Genomic DNA, 12506 nt, shown 5'->3' on the forward strand with positions numbered 1-12506 from the left:
TACAGCTCCTTTGTTAGGTTAGGTGATGTTCGTATTTTTGTTTCCCTTTTTAAAATATTAGAGCCTTTTCATATAAGCGGCCAGTTCCCCCCCCCCCCCCAGCATGCATTAAAAATGAACACTAACTAACGTGAACTTCCTCCCCCCTAACCTAACCTACAAGCCGTGTCCTTACCTACTTACCTTATGTTAGCCCTCCTTTGAGACCACCCCCTAACAGTGCCATATTCTTAGTTGGCCGCTATCATACATACACCCCGAAATATTACTTGCAGTCTGTCCCAACATACTACAAAGGCTCCTGTCTTAGCCTAATGTAGGCTATGTCCACCTAACCTAACATACAGCTGATATATACCTACTCTGCCATTTCCTATACAGTACTGTATACCCGTTCAGTACAGAATACGTCCTGGCCAATGCCCATCCTTCTTAGCAAATGTTATGTTATAATAGGTCAGGAATAGGATGAATTAATGACCTGTTTGCAAGTCTACATAGGACCCCATTATTATTATTAATATTATTATTATTATAACAAGCTAAGCTATAGCCCTTGTTGGAAAAAAGCAGGATGCTTTAAGCTCAAGGACCTCGACATGGAAAAATAGCGCATTGAGGAAAGGAAATAAGAAAATAATCTACAAGGAAAGAAAAGAACAATTAAAGTATTTTAAAAACAGTAGCAACCATAGAATAGCACTTTTTATATAAATTATGAGAACAGCCCAGTGAGGAAAGCAATTACAGTACTGTAAATATACTACAAGAGAAGTAATGAACAATTAGAATAACATTTTTTCCGTAACTGGAATACAAACCTACGCTATTTATTAGGGGTATTACTTTCGACGAAGCTGAAAGGACGAGCCATTAAATTTTAGCGAGGATTAACTACCCATTCCCCTAGTTATTGGGGGTAAGGGGGTTAGCTTGCTACAGCTCCCACCCACACACCTGTGATTTAGCTCACTTTGCTTTTGGCTCGGATGATGAACGGGTGTTGCCGCTCTTCATTCTCACCAATATTTGGACTGCCATTAATGCTTTTTGTGCTTTGGCTCTTTCTTTTCAGTTTGTGTGTGTTGACTTCTGCTGACCATGTGTACCTGCCTGGACTTGAAGGCGGGATTCTTCTCCTTCGAAGGCTTCTTCGACACAGAAAAACCTAAGGCTTCTTCTCCTGGTTCCCGACCTTCCTCCAAAGCTCTTGCAGGTTCGGATTCTTGTGAGAGACCATCGAGTGGTAGTGCAGGCCCTTTAACGCCTGGTTAACCTTGGTCCTCGAGGATGGTGTCACCTCCCCTAGCAAAGCAGCCCCGCCTATCTCCGGGGGATGTCCATGACTCTTACTCACCTTTTATAGGTGTGGTCATCCTTGGGGTTACCGGGTCCACCCTCCAAGGATAACTTGCTGCAACTTCTTCGCTGTGGTGATAGTGTACAGCCCTCGATGACGTAGGATTTAGATCCTCTTGCTTGCGTCGACGTTGTATCAGGGACGATGTCCGCTGCCCATCCTGCCGACGCTTCTGCCCCTTCCTACTCTTCCGCTGTTGCTTTAGACTGTGCTTCCTCCCCTTTGAACATCCTTCGAGAGGGAAGCAAAGTCCTTCGTCCGACTCTCCTGTGAGTGCTTTTTCCCCTTGGGGGAGTTCACTCATAGGGACTCCTCTTTGGAGGACTGGTGCTACTGATGGTCAACTTGCTGATCCACCGGCCCCAAGAGGGCGTCATTGTCCCCGTAAGGCTTGCCCTCCTCTTCGTCTTAGATGTGTGTCTTCACCTTTGGTGAAAAGGCACCTCATTGGCTCTGCAGAGGAGCGTTCTCGTATCTCGTCTTGTGGCCCTCAACCTCATCGGCTCTGCAGAGGAGCGTTCTCGTATCTCGTCTTGTGGCCCTCAACCTTCACCTGTTCCTGGACCTTCCTCTGACGACGCTGCTGCTAGTCCTCTGACTTCGGCCTTGGATGCTTTTGTGGATCGTGCTCGATCCCTTATGGTAGATGTTTGCCCTTCCAAATGGCACATCCCTGTTCCTACGCTCCGATCTTACGCTTCTTTATGTCGTCCTGACTTGCCGTGTCCGTTCCTGACTCCTTCAGATCTGCGCCTTCCTGCTCGCCATGTGACCTTGCGTCACTCGCCTGCGCTTCATCCAGTTACGTGCCTTCCTTGTGCGCACTAGCCGCCTACGCTTCTGCAACTGCCAACGCGTCGTTCTCCAGTGCCATAGGTTTCTGTGCAGCACTCTCCGTGTGCGTGTGCACCTTCTAAACATTGGCCAGTTTGTGCTCCTGGTGCGCGCCAGCCAGCGCTCGCCGGCACGACAGCACTCTCCAGCTGCTCCAGCGCAATAGGGCTCAACAGCGCGTCAGCACTCTCCAGCATGTCAGAGCTCCCCAGCGCGTCCACGCTTTCCAGCGCATCAGCGTTTGCCAGCTCGCTAGCATGATGGCACTCATCAGCTCGTCAACGCTCTCCAACGCTCTCCTGTGTGCCAGCGCTCTCCTGCACGCCAGCGCTCACCAGTACGCCAGCGCGCCAGCGCTCTTCAGCACAACCACTCACCAGCATGTCAGCGTTATCTAGTGTGCCAGTTATCTCATGCGCGCCAGCGCTCTCCAGCGAGTCCACAATCTCAAGCGCATCAGCGTTTGCCAGCTTGCCAGCACGCAAGCGCTCATCGGCACGACAGCACTTGCCAATATGTCAGTGCTCTCCTGCTCACCAGCGCTCTCCAGCGCACCAGCACTCTCCAGCGCGTCAGCACTCTCCAGCGCGCCAGCGCTTTCCTAAGCGCCTGTAATATCCAGCTCGCCAGCACTCTCCAGCTCTTCAGGACTCCGTTGCGCTAGCGCTCTCCAGCTCGCTAGAACTCTCCTGCGTGCCAATGCTATCCAGCTCGGCAGCGTTCTACAGCTCTCCAGGACTCTCCTTGGTGCCAGCGCTCTAAAGCTTGGCAAAGCTCTTGTGTGTTAGCACTCTCCAACACGTCATCGCTCTCCAACGCTTCCACGCTCAATAGCACATATGCGTTTGTCAGCTTAGCAGCATGACAGCACTCACCAGCACGTCAGCGCTCTCCATTTCACCAGTGTTTTCCTGCACGCCAGCGCTCTCCTGCACGTCAGCACTCTCAAGCACATCCATGCTCTCCAGCTTATATGCGTTTACCAGCTTGCCAGCACGACAGCACTCACTAGCAAGTCAGCGCTCTCTAGTTGGCCAGCGTTTTCAAGCTCGTCAGCGATCCCTTGCACGCCAGGTCTCTCCAGCTTGCCAGTGATCTCCTGCACGTCAGCGCTCTCAAGCACATCCATGCTCTCCAGCTTATATGCGTTTGCCAGCTTGCCAGCACAAAAGTGCTCGCTAGCACGAAAGTGCTCGCCAGCACGACAGCATTCACCAGCAAGTCAGCGCTCTCCAGTTCGCCAGTGTTCTCCTGCGTGCCAGTGCTCTCCAGCTTACTAGCGCTCTCCTGCTCGCCAGCACCTTCTTGTGCGCCCGTGCTCTCCAGCTCGGGAATGCTTAGTTGCACGCCAGCGCTCCACAGAGCGTCTATGCTCTCCAGTGAGTCAGCGTTTGCCAACTGACCCGCACGATGGCGCGTAATAGAGTGCACGTCAGCGCTCCCCAGCTCGCAATTGCTCTCATACTCCAGTGTTCTCCTGCACGCCAGCGCTTTCAAGCTTGTCAGCGATCCCTTGCATGTCAGCGCCATCCAGCTTGCTAGCACTCTCTTACACCCCAGCGCTCACGTTTGCTCCAGCGTTCCGCGCGTCAGCGTGCTAGGCCTCTCATGCGCGACAGCGGTCTTAATTTTGCCAGCGCTTTCTTGCGCATCAGTATATGCCAGTGTTTGCCAGGGTAACATCACTCGGCAGTGCTCTCCTTTGCACCAGTTCACCAGTGTGTCAGCGTTATCCAGCGCATCAGCATATGTCAGCTTGCCAGCACTTGCCAGCTGGTCAGAGCTCTCCTGCAGGCCAGCGCTCTCCAGCGTGCTAATACTCTTCTGCGCGCCAACGCTCTCCAGTGCGTCCAAGCTCCCCAACGCATCCACGCTCTCCAGCACCTCAGCGCTTGCCAACTCGCCAGCACATCAGCATTCTCTACCTCACTAGCTCTCTCCAGCTTGCCAGTGCTCTCTAGCTCCCGAGCGCTGTCTTGCGCACCAGCGCTCTCCAGCATGTCAGCGCGTCCACGCTCTCCAGCGCATCAGCTTTTGCAAGCACGCCAGCCCTCACCAGCACAACAGTGTTATCCAGAATGTCAGCGCTCCTCAGCTCGCCTGTGTTCTCCTACGTGCCAGTGGCATCTATCTAGCACTCTCCAACGTGCCAGCGCTCACCACTGCATCGGCGTTTGCCAGCACGCCAGCGCTTGCCAGCACGCCAGCGCTTGCCAGCACATCAGCGCTATCCTGTTCGCTAGCGCTCTCCTGCACGCCAGCGCTTTCCAGCGAGTCCATGATCCCCAGTGCATTAACTGTTGCCAACTTGCCAGCTTGCAAGTGCTCCTCAGCACGACAGCACTCGCCAGCATGTTAGTGCTATCTAGCTCGCCAGCGCTCTCCAGGTTGCTAGCGCTCTTCTGCATGCCAGCGCTATCCAGCTTGCCAGCACTCCAGCTCGGAGTGCTCTCCTGCATGCCAGCGCTCCACAGCTTTCCAAGACACTCCTGCGCGCCAGAGCTCTCCAACTCGGCTATGCTCTCCTGTTTAAGAGGGTTCTACACCTTACCAGTAATCTCCTGCGCGTTAGAGCCCTCCTTCGTGCCAGCTCTCTCCAGCTCGCCAGTAATCTCCTGCGCATTAGCGCTCTCCAACGCATCATTGCTTCCCAGCGCATCCACACTCAATATCTTATATGCGTTTGTGAGCTCGACAGCACTCACTAGCATGCCAGCGCTCTCCATTTCGCCAGCGCTCTCCAGCTTGGCAGCGCTCCTCTCTGCGCCAGCGATCTCTTGCGCGTCATCTCTTCCCAGCACATCTACGCTCTCCAGCTTATATGTGTTTGCTAGCTTGCCAGCATGGCAGCACTCACTAGCATGACAACGCTTTCCAGTTTGCCAGCACTCTCCAACTCACTAGTGCACTTCCGCACACTAGTGATTACCAGCACCTTCTTGTGCGCCGGCGCTCTCCGTCTCGGGAACGCTTACCTGCGTGCCAGCCCTCTCCTGCGCTCCAGCACTCTTTATTTTTCCAGTGCTCTCCAGCGCATCAGCATATGCCAGCCTGCCAGCGCTCGCCAGGACGACGACACTTTATTGCGCGCCTGCGCTCTCCTGTGCGCCAGCGTTTTCCAACTCATCAGCAATCTCTTGCTCGTCACCGCTATCCAGCTCGTAGTACTTTCTTGCGCCCCCCAGCTCTCTACCGCTCGGCAGTGCTCTCCTTCGCACCAGCACTCTCCTTCGCGCTAGCGTTTTCCTGTGCGCCAGCGCTCTTCATTTTACCAGCGCTCTCCAGCGCATCAGCTTATGCCAGCGCCCGCCCTGGCGACAGCACTCTCTTGCACGCCAGCGCTCTCCAGCTTGCCAGCACTCTATTATGCGCCATTGCTCTCCCACTCAGCAGTGCTCTCCGCATCAGCGCATTCCTTAGCAGCAGTTCACCAGTGCTCCCCTGCGCGCCAGAGTTTTCCAGTTTTCCAGCACCCTCCTGTGCGCCAGCACTCTCTGGCTCGGCTGTGCTCTCTTATGTGCCAATGCTCTCCAGTGCCTCAGCTCTCTGCAGCCCGTCCACACTCTGCAGCGCATCAGTGATTGTCGCGTCAGCACTCACCAGCATGTCAGCGCTCTCCAGCTCGTCAGCGCTCCCCAGAGCATCCATGATTTCTAGCGCATCAGTGTTTGCCAGCACGGCAGCACTCGCTAGCACACGTCTAGCTCGCCAATAATCTCCTGCGCGCCAGCACTCACCAGCTGGCCAAAGCTTTCCTGCGTGCCAGCTCTCTCCAGCTCTCCAGCCTGCTAGCACTCTCCTGCGCTCCAGTACCCTCCAGCGTGTCAGCACTCCAGTACCCTCCAGCGTGTCAGCACTCCAGTGCGTCATCGCTCCTCAGTGGGTTCACGCTCTCCATCGCCTCAGCATTTGCTAGCTCACCAGCATGTCAGCGTTCTCCAGCATGCCAGCGCCCCTCAGCGCGGCCACGCTCTTCTGCGTGTCAGCGTTTGCCAGCACGAAAGCACTCATCAGAACGTCAGCGCTCTCAGGTTCGCCAGCACTCGCCAGTGCTCGGCAGCGCTTTCCAGCACGCCAGCTCTCTCTCCAACGGTTCAGCATTCTTTTGCATGCCAGCACTCTCCAGCTCCCCAGCGCTCACCTACGCGCCAGCTCCCTCCAGCTTGCCTGTGCTCTCCTGCGCGCCAACTCCCTAGCGCTGTCTAACTTGCCAGTGGTCTCCAGCGCGCCAGTACTTAACTGCGCATCAGTGCTCTCCAGCGTTTCCATGCACTCCCGCGCATCATCGTTTGCCAGCTTGCCAGGATGTCGGCTCTCTCCAGCTCGCCAGGGGTCTCCTGCGAGCCAGCACTCTCTTGCGCTTCAGAGCTCTCTGTCTCGGCATGACTCTCCTGCGCTTCAGTGCTCTCCATCTTTGTAGGGCTCTCCTGCGTGCCAGCTCTCTCCAGCTCACCAGCACTCTCCTGCGCGCTAGTGCTCTCCTTCTTGGTAGTGTTCTCTTGCACACCAGCGCTCCCCAGCGCGTCAGCACTCTCTAGAGCGTCCGCGCTCCCTAGCGATTCCATGCTGTCCAGTGCACCAATGTTTGGCAGCTCATCAGCGCTCTCCACCCCACCAGTGTTCTCCTGCGTGGCAGTGCTCTCCAGCTTGCCAACATTCTTGTGCGCCAGTTCTATCCAGTTTTCCAGCGCTCTCGTGCATGGCAGAGCTATCCAGTTCGCCAGTACTCTCCCGCTTTCAGCGCTTTCCACCTCGCCAGCGCTCTCCTGCCTGCCACCATTCTCCTGCCTGCCAGCACTCTCCTTCACTCCAGCTCTCTCCGTCTTAGCAGCACTCTCCTACGCGCCAGCACTTTCCACCTCGTCAGCGCTTTCCTGCCTTCCACCATTCTCCTGCATGCCAGCACTCTCCTTCGCGCCAGCTCTCTCCGTGTCGGCTGTACTCTCCTGCGTGCCAGCGCTCTCCTGCCTGCCACCATTCTCCTGCTTGCCAGCACTCTCCTTCGTGCCAGCTCTCTCCATCTCGGCAGCACTCTCCTGCGCGCCAGCGCTTTAAACCTCGCCAGCACTTTAAACCTCGCCAGCGCTCTCCTGCCTGCCATCATTCTCCTGCTGGCCAGCACTCTCCTTCGCGCCAGCTCTCTCCGACTCGGCAGAACTCTCCTGCGCTCCAGCGCTCCACCTCGCCAGTGGTCTCCTGCCTGCCACCATTCTCCTGCTGGCCAGCACTCTCCTTCGCGCCAGCTCTCTCTGACTCTGCAGCACTCTCCTGCGCTCCAGCGCTTTCCACCTCTCCAGTGGTCTCCTGCCTGCCACCATTCTCCTGCTGGCCAGCACTCTCCTTCGCGCCAGCTCTCTCTGACTCTGCAGCACTCTCCTGCGCTCCAGCGCTTTCCACCTCTCCAGTGGTCTCCTGCCTGCCACCATTCTCCTGCTGGCCAGCACTCTCCTTCGCGCCAGCTCTCTCTGACTCTGCAGCACTCTCCTGCGCTCCAGCGCTTTCCACCTCTCCAGTGGTCTCCTGCCTGCCACCATTCTCCTGCTGGCCAGCACTCTCCTTCGCGCCAGCTCTCTCTGACTCTGCAGCACTCTCCTGCGCTCCAGCGCTTTCCACCTCTCCAGTGGTCTCCTGCCTGCCACCATTCTCCTGCTGGCCAGCACTCTCCTTCGCGCCAGCTCTCTCTGACTCTGCAGCACTCTCCTGCGCTCCAGCGCTTTCCACCTCTCCAGTGGTCTCCTGCCTGCCACCATTCTCCTGCTGGCCAGCACTCTCCTTCGCGCCAGCTCTCTCTGACTCTGCAGCACTCTCCTGCGCTCCAGCGCTTTCCACCTCTCCAGTGGTCTCCTGCCTGCCACCATTCTCCTGCTGGCCAGCACTCTCCTTCGCGCCAGCTCTCTCTGACTCTGCAGGACTCTCCTGCGCTCCAGCGCTTTCCACCTCTCCAGTGGTCTCCTGCCTGCCACCATTCTCCTGCTGGCCAGCACTCTCCTTCGCGCCAGCTCTCTCCGACTCGGCAGCACTCTCCTGCGCTCCAGTGCTTTCCACCTCGCCAGTGGTCTCCTGCCTGCCACCAAACCGACTCGGCAGCACTCTCCTGCACTCCAGCACCCTCTGGATCAGCAGTGCTCTCCAACGCGTTATCGCTCCCCAGCGCATTCACGCCCTCCAGCATATTAGTGTTAGCCAGCTCTCTAGCGCTCGCCAATACCACAGCACTTACCAGTATGTCAGGGCTCTCCAGCTTGCTTGCGGTCTCTTGTTCGCCAGCACTCTTTAGCTCATCAGCACTCTCATGCACACTAGCACTCCCGGCTTGCAGCGCTCTCCTGCACGTCGGTGCTCTCTAACTTGCCAGTACTCTCCTGAGCGCCAGCTTTCTCCAGCCCGGCAGCACTCTCCTGATCACTTGCCAGCTTTGACCTAGCACTCTTTTGCTCGTGAGTGCTCTCTTGCGCACCAGCGCTCTCCAGCGTGCTAGCGCGTCAGCTCTCTCCAGCACGATAGCATTCACCAGCACGTCAGCGCTCTGTTGCTCACTAGTTATCTCTTGCGCACCAACGCTCTCCAACTTGCCTGCGCTCTCCTGCTTGCCGGCGCTCTCCAGCTAACCTGCACTGTCCTGTGCGCCAGTGCTCTCCAGCGTGTCAGTGCTCCTTAGCGCGTCCAATCTCCAGCATATCGGTGTTTTCAAGCTCGCCAGCATGCCAGCGCTCACAAATAGGACAGCACTCATCAAAACGTCAGCTCTCGCCAGCACGCCAACGCTCGCCAGCGCGACAGCACTCACGAGCACGTCAGCCCTCTGTAGTTCGCTAGCGCTCTCCGGCTTGCCTGCGCTCTCCTGCTTGCCAGCGCTTTCCAGCTTGCCAGCTCTCTCCAGCACTGTCCTGCACGCCAGCACTTTCCATCTTACCAGAACTGTCCTGCACACCAGGATTCTCCAGCGCGTTAGCGCTTTCCAGCGTGTCAGTGCTCCTCAGCAGGTCCACTTTCTCCAGCTCATCAGCGTTTGCCAGCTCGCCAGCATGCCAGCGCTCGCCAATACGACAGCACTCATCAGAACCTCAGCGCTCTCCAGCTCTCCAGCACTCTCTTACGTGCCAGCGGTGTCCGGCACTTTTCTGCATGCCAGCAACCTCCAGCTCTCCAGTGTTCTTCAGCACGCCAGATCTCTCCAGCGCAGCAGCACTCTCCTGCGTACCAGTGCTCCCCAGCGTGTCCCCGCTCTCCAGCATATCAGTGTTGCAGGGGTTTGCAGACTGTGGCCAGATATAGCACGCAGACCACCTAGTGTCCGAATGCCGACCACACTCCAATGTTCACTACACAAAAAGATAAAACAGTGGAATAATCATAAATCTGGGTAAAAGGTAAACAATCAAGAATGAACTGGGCACTGGGCACCACCCCTTGATTTTATATTGGGAAAGGGGACCCAGCTAAAATATTGATTCCCTCTTATCTTCCTTATAAATAGCTAAAGGTTTGTATCGTTAAGAAAAATAATAATTATCTCCGATTTTGTCTTGTCATTATTTTTGCTTCCTCTCCTAATGTTCATAATGTACGATTAACTTGAAATAAAGAAACATCCTACCAAAAAAAGAAAAAGGAAAACAGGCGGTTCCTCTTTATTTATAATACATTACCTAGCACATCCAAGAGAGGGACGGTACACTCTAGAAAAGATGAGAAATTTTAAGGTTGTAGCTGGGTCCCCTTGCCCAGTATAAAATCAAGGGGTGGTGCCCAGTGCCCAGTTCATTCTTGACTTACCTTTTGCCCAAATCTCTGGGTATTTCACTTTATTGTTTTTGTTTAGTGAAATGGAGGATTGTGGTCGGCATTCGGACACTAGGCAGTCTGCGTCTTATGTCTGTCCGTAGTCTGCAAACCACTACAGCTGCTGCCCGGGGCGGATCTTTGGAGAATCTCTGTGATTCATTCAGGGTATTGCATCCCTTTCATTCAATCTCTCCCTCTATTGACTCAGAATCCAGTTCCATTGAGCTCCAATATGAGGGGATCTGTAAAGGAGCTGGCCCTCCAGGCCGAAATCCAGACTATGTTGGAGAAGGGCGCTCTGCAGGAGGTGGTCGATGTGTCCATAGGATTCTTCAGTCGACTCTTTCTTGTGAAAAAGGCGTCTGGAGGCTGGTGGCCTGTCATTGACCTCTCAGCTCTGAACACGTTTGTTCTACATACTCTGTTCAGTATAAAGACAGTCAGACAAGTGGTAAGACCTCAAGACTTCTCGTGCATGCTGGATCTCAAGGATGCATGCTTTCAGATCCCAGCCCATCCACCTTCATGGAAATATCTAGGGATGTTACACAACAACTGGCAATACCAGTTCAAGGTGCTGTGCTTTGGTCTTTCAACAGCACCTCAGGTCTTCATGAGAGTTTTCGCCCTAGTGTCAATCTGGGCCCACAGGATCGGCATCTGCCTCCTAAGATACCTGGACGACTGGCTGATACTAGCAGACTTGATGGCAACTGTTCTCCAACACCAAGACAAACCCCTTGTCTTTTGCCAAGATCTGGAGATCGAGGTAAATCCTGAGAAGTCATCCCTGCTTTCCTTTTAAAGATTGGTTTACCTGGAAATGATCATCGGCACCAGCCTGCAGAAAGTCTTCCCATCAGACTACAGAATCCAGAGGCGGAGGAAAGTGGTAAGCCCATTCCTTCAACGAGACGCTTTGATGGTGGTTACGTCTCCTAGGTCCCCTGTCATCCCTGGTCTATCTAGTTGTGAACAGCCGCCTCTGGATTCGATCTCTTCAGTGGCAGCTGAAATCCAGGTGGGTTTAAGACGAGGACTCCCTGGATATGCTGGTCCCCGTGGTACCCGAGCAGCTGAAGGACTTGAGGTGGTGGTTAGCAGACGAGAATCTCCGCCAAGGGGTCGACCTTCTCGTTCCTCCCCCAGAGTTGATATGAGGGCAACCTTTTGTATGCATACAGAAGTTCCATCATTTACTGGCGGGTCATTCTGTGGTGTTGATGATTGACAACACTACGGTCGTGGCTTAGGTGAACAAGCAAGGCAGTACCTTTAGGCAGCACCTTTGCCATCTAGAAGTGGAGATGCTAAGATGGGCAGAAGACAACTCATTGTTCCTATCAGCCTGCTTCATTCCAGGCAAAAGGAATGTGCTTGCAGACAATCTAAGCTGAGTGACTCGGATGATGGGCTCTGAGTGGTCTTTGAATGATCTAGTAGCCAACAGTCCTAACTTTGTGAGGTTCTCCAACTGTGGATCTGTTAGCGACATCCCTGAACAATAGGCTCCCTCTCTCCTGCTCCCCAGTTCTGGTTCCTCTGGCTTTCTGGAAAAATGCATTCCAGCAACGGTGAGACAAAATCGATGTTTACGCCTTTCCCCTGTTTTGTCTGATGAGAAGGGTTCTCAATAAGACCAGATCATCTAAGAACCTGTCAATGACCCTCATAGCTCCGCTATATCATCACGCCAAATGGTTCCTGGACCTTCTTCATATTCTGACGAAGGTTCCGAGAGAGCTCCTTCAACAACACAATTTACTCAGACAACCACATATGAACCTCATTCACAAAGCCGTAGTATCCCTGTGACTTCACACCTGGAGATTATCCAGCATCTCCTCCCTCAGAGAGGCTTTTTGCAACAGGCTGTGAAAAGGATGTCTGGATACCCTCGAAGGTCTTCCGCTTCAGTCTACCAGGCCAAGTGAACTTTCTTCTGTGGTTGGTATCATGGAAAGGGGTATCTCTCCCCTTGATGCCACTATTCCAACAATAGTGGAGTTCCTTGTTCACCTTCGGGAAGAAAAACTCCTCTCGGTCTCGGCGGTGAAAGGCTACTTCTCAGTAAGGCTGAAAGTAGTTAATATTTCCTCTTTGTGGGAATTTTCTCTCCTCATACAGAGTTTCGAGCTTATCTGCCCTCAGTCGGAAGTTTTACCACCTCCATGGAACGTGATTCTTGTCCTTCGGGCCCTGATGGGTGCCCCTTACGAACCATTACGCTAGGCATCAGATCCCCACCTGACTCTAAAGACAGTTTTCCTATTTGCATTAGCCTCGGCAGAGAGAGTTAGCGAATTTCACAGTCTTTCATACGACGTCTTCCACTCAAGGGGATGGGGGGAGGTAATGTTCGGCTTCGTCCCTGAGTTTATTGGCTAGACTTAAAATCTGGGAGTAGCAGAGCCTAGATTTAGGCCCTTCTGGATTGGGAGTCTTCATAACATAACCGATGATCAAGATTAACTGTTACTTTATCCAGTGAGGAGTTTGAGGTACTATCTCAAGAGAACATCAGCAG

General features: G+C 54.2%; 1 protein-coding gene and 1 pseudogene across 2 annotated transcripts in view; one reads left to right on the forward strand and one right to left on the reverse strand.

Moving 5' to 3' along the window:
- The window catches only part of LOC137618716 (zinc finger protein OZF-like), a 912062-nt gene that overhangs the window by 570408 nt on the left and 329148 nt on the right, over positions 1 to 12506 (reverse strand). The gene's annotated exons all lie outside the window — the stretch shown is intronic.
- The window catches only part of LOC137618715 (zinc finger protein 83 pseudogene), a 637840-nt pseudogene that overhangs the window by 539627 nt on the left and 85707 nt on the right, over positions 1 to 12506 (forward strand).

Source organism: Palaemon carinicauda, chromosome 25 (assembly GCF_036898095.1).
Source record: "Palaemon carinicauda isolate YSFRI2023 chromosome 25, ASM3689809v2, whole genome shotgun sequence".
Taxonomy (NCBI): domain Eukaryota; kingdom Metazoa; phylum Arthropoda; class Malacostraca; order Decapoda; family Palaemonidae; genus Palaemon; species Palaemon carinicauda.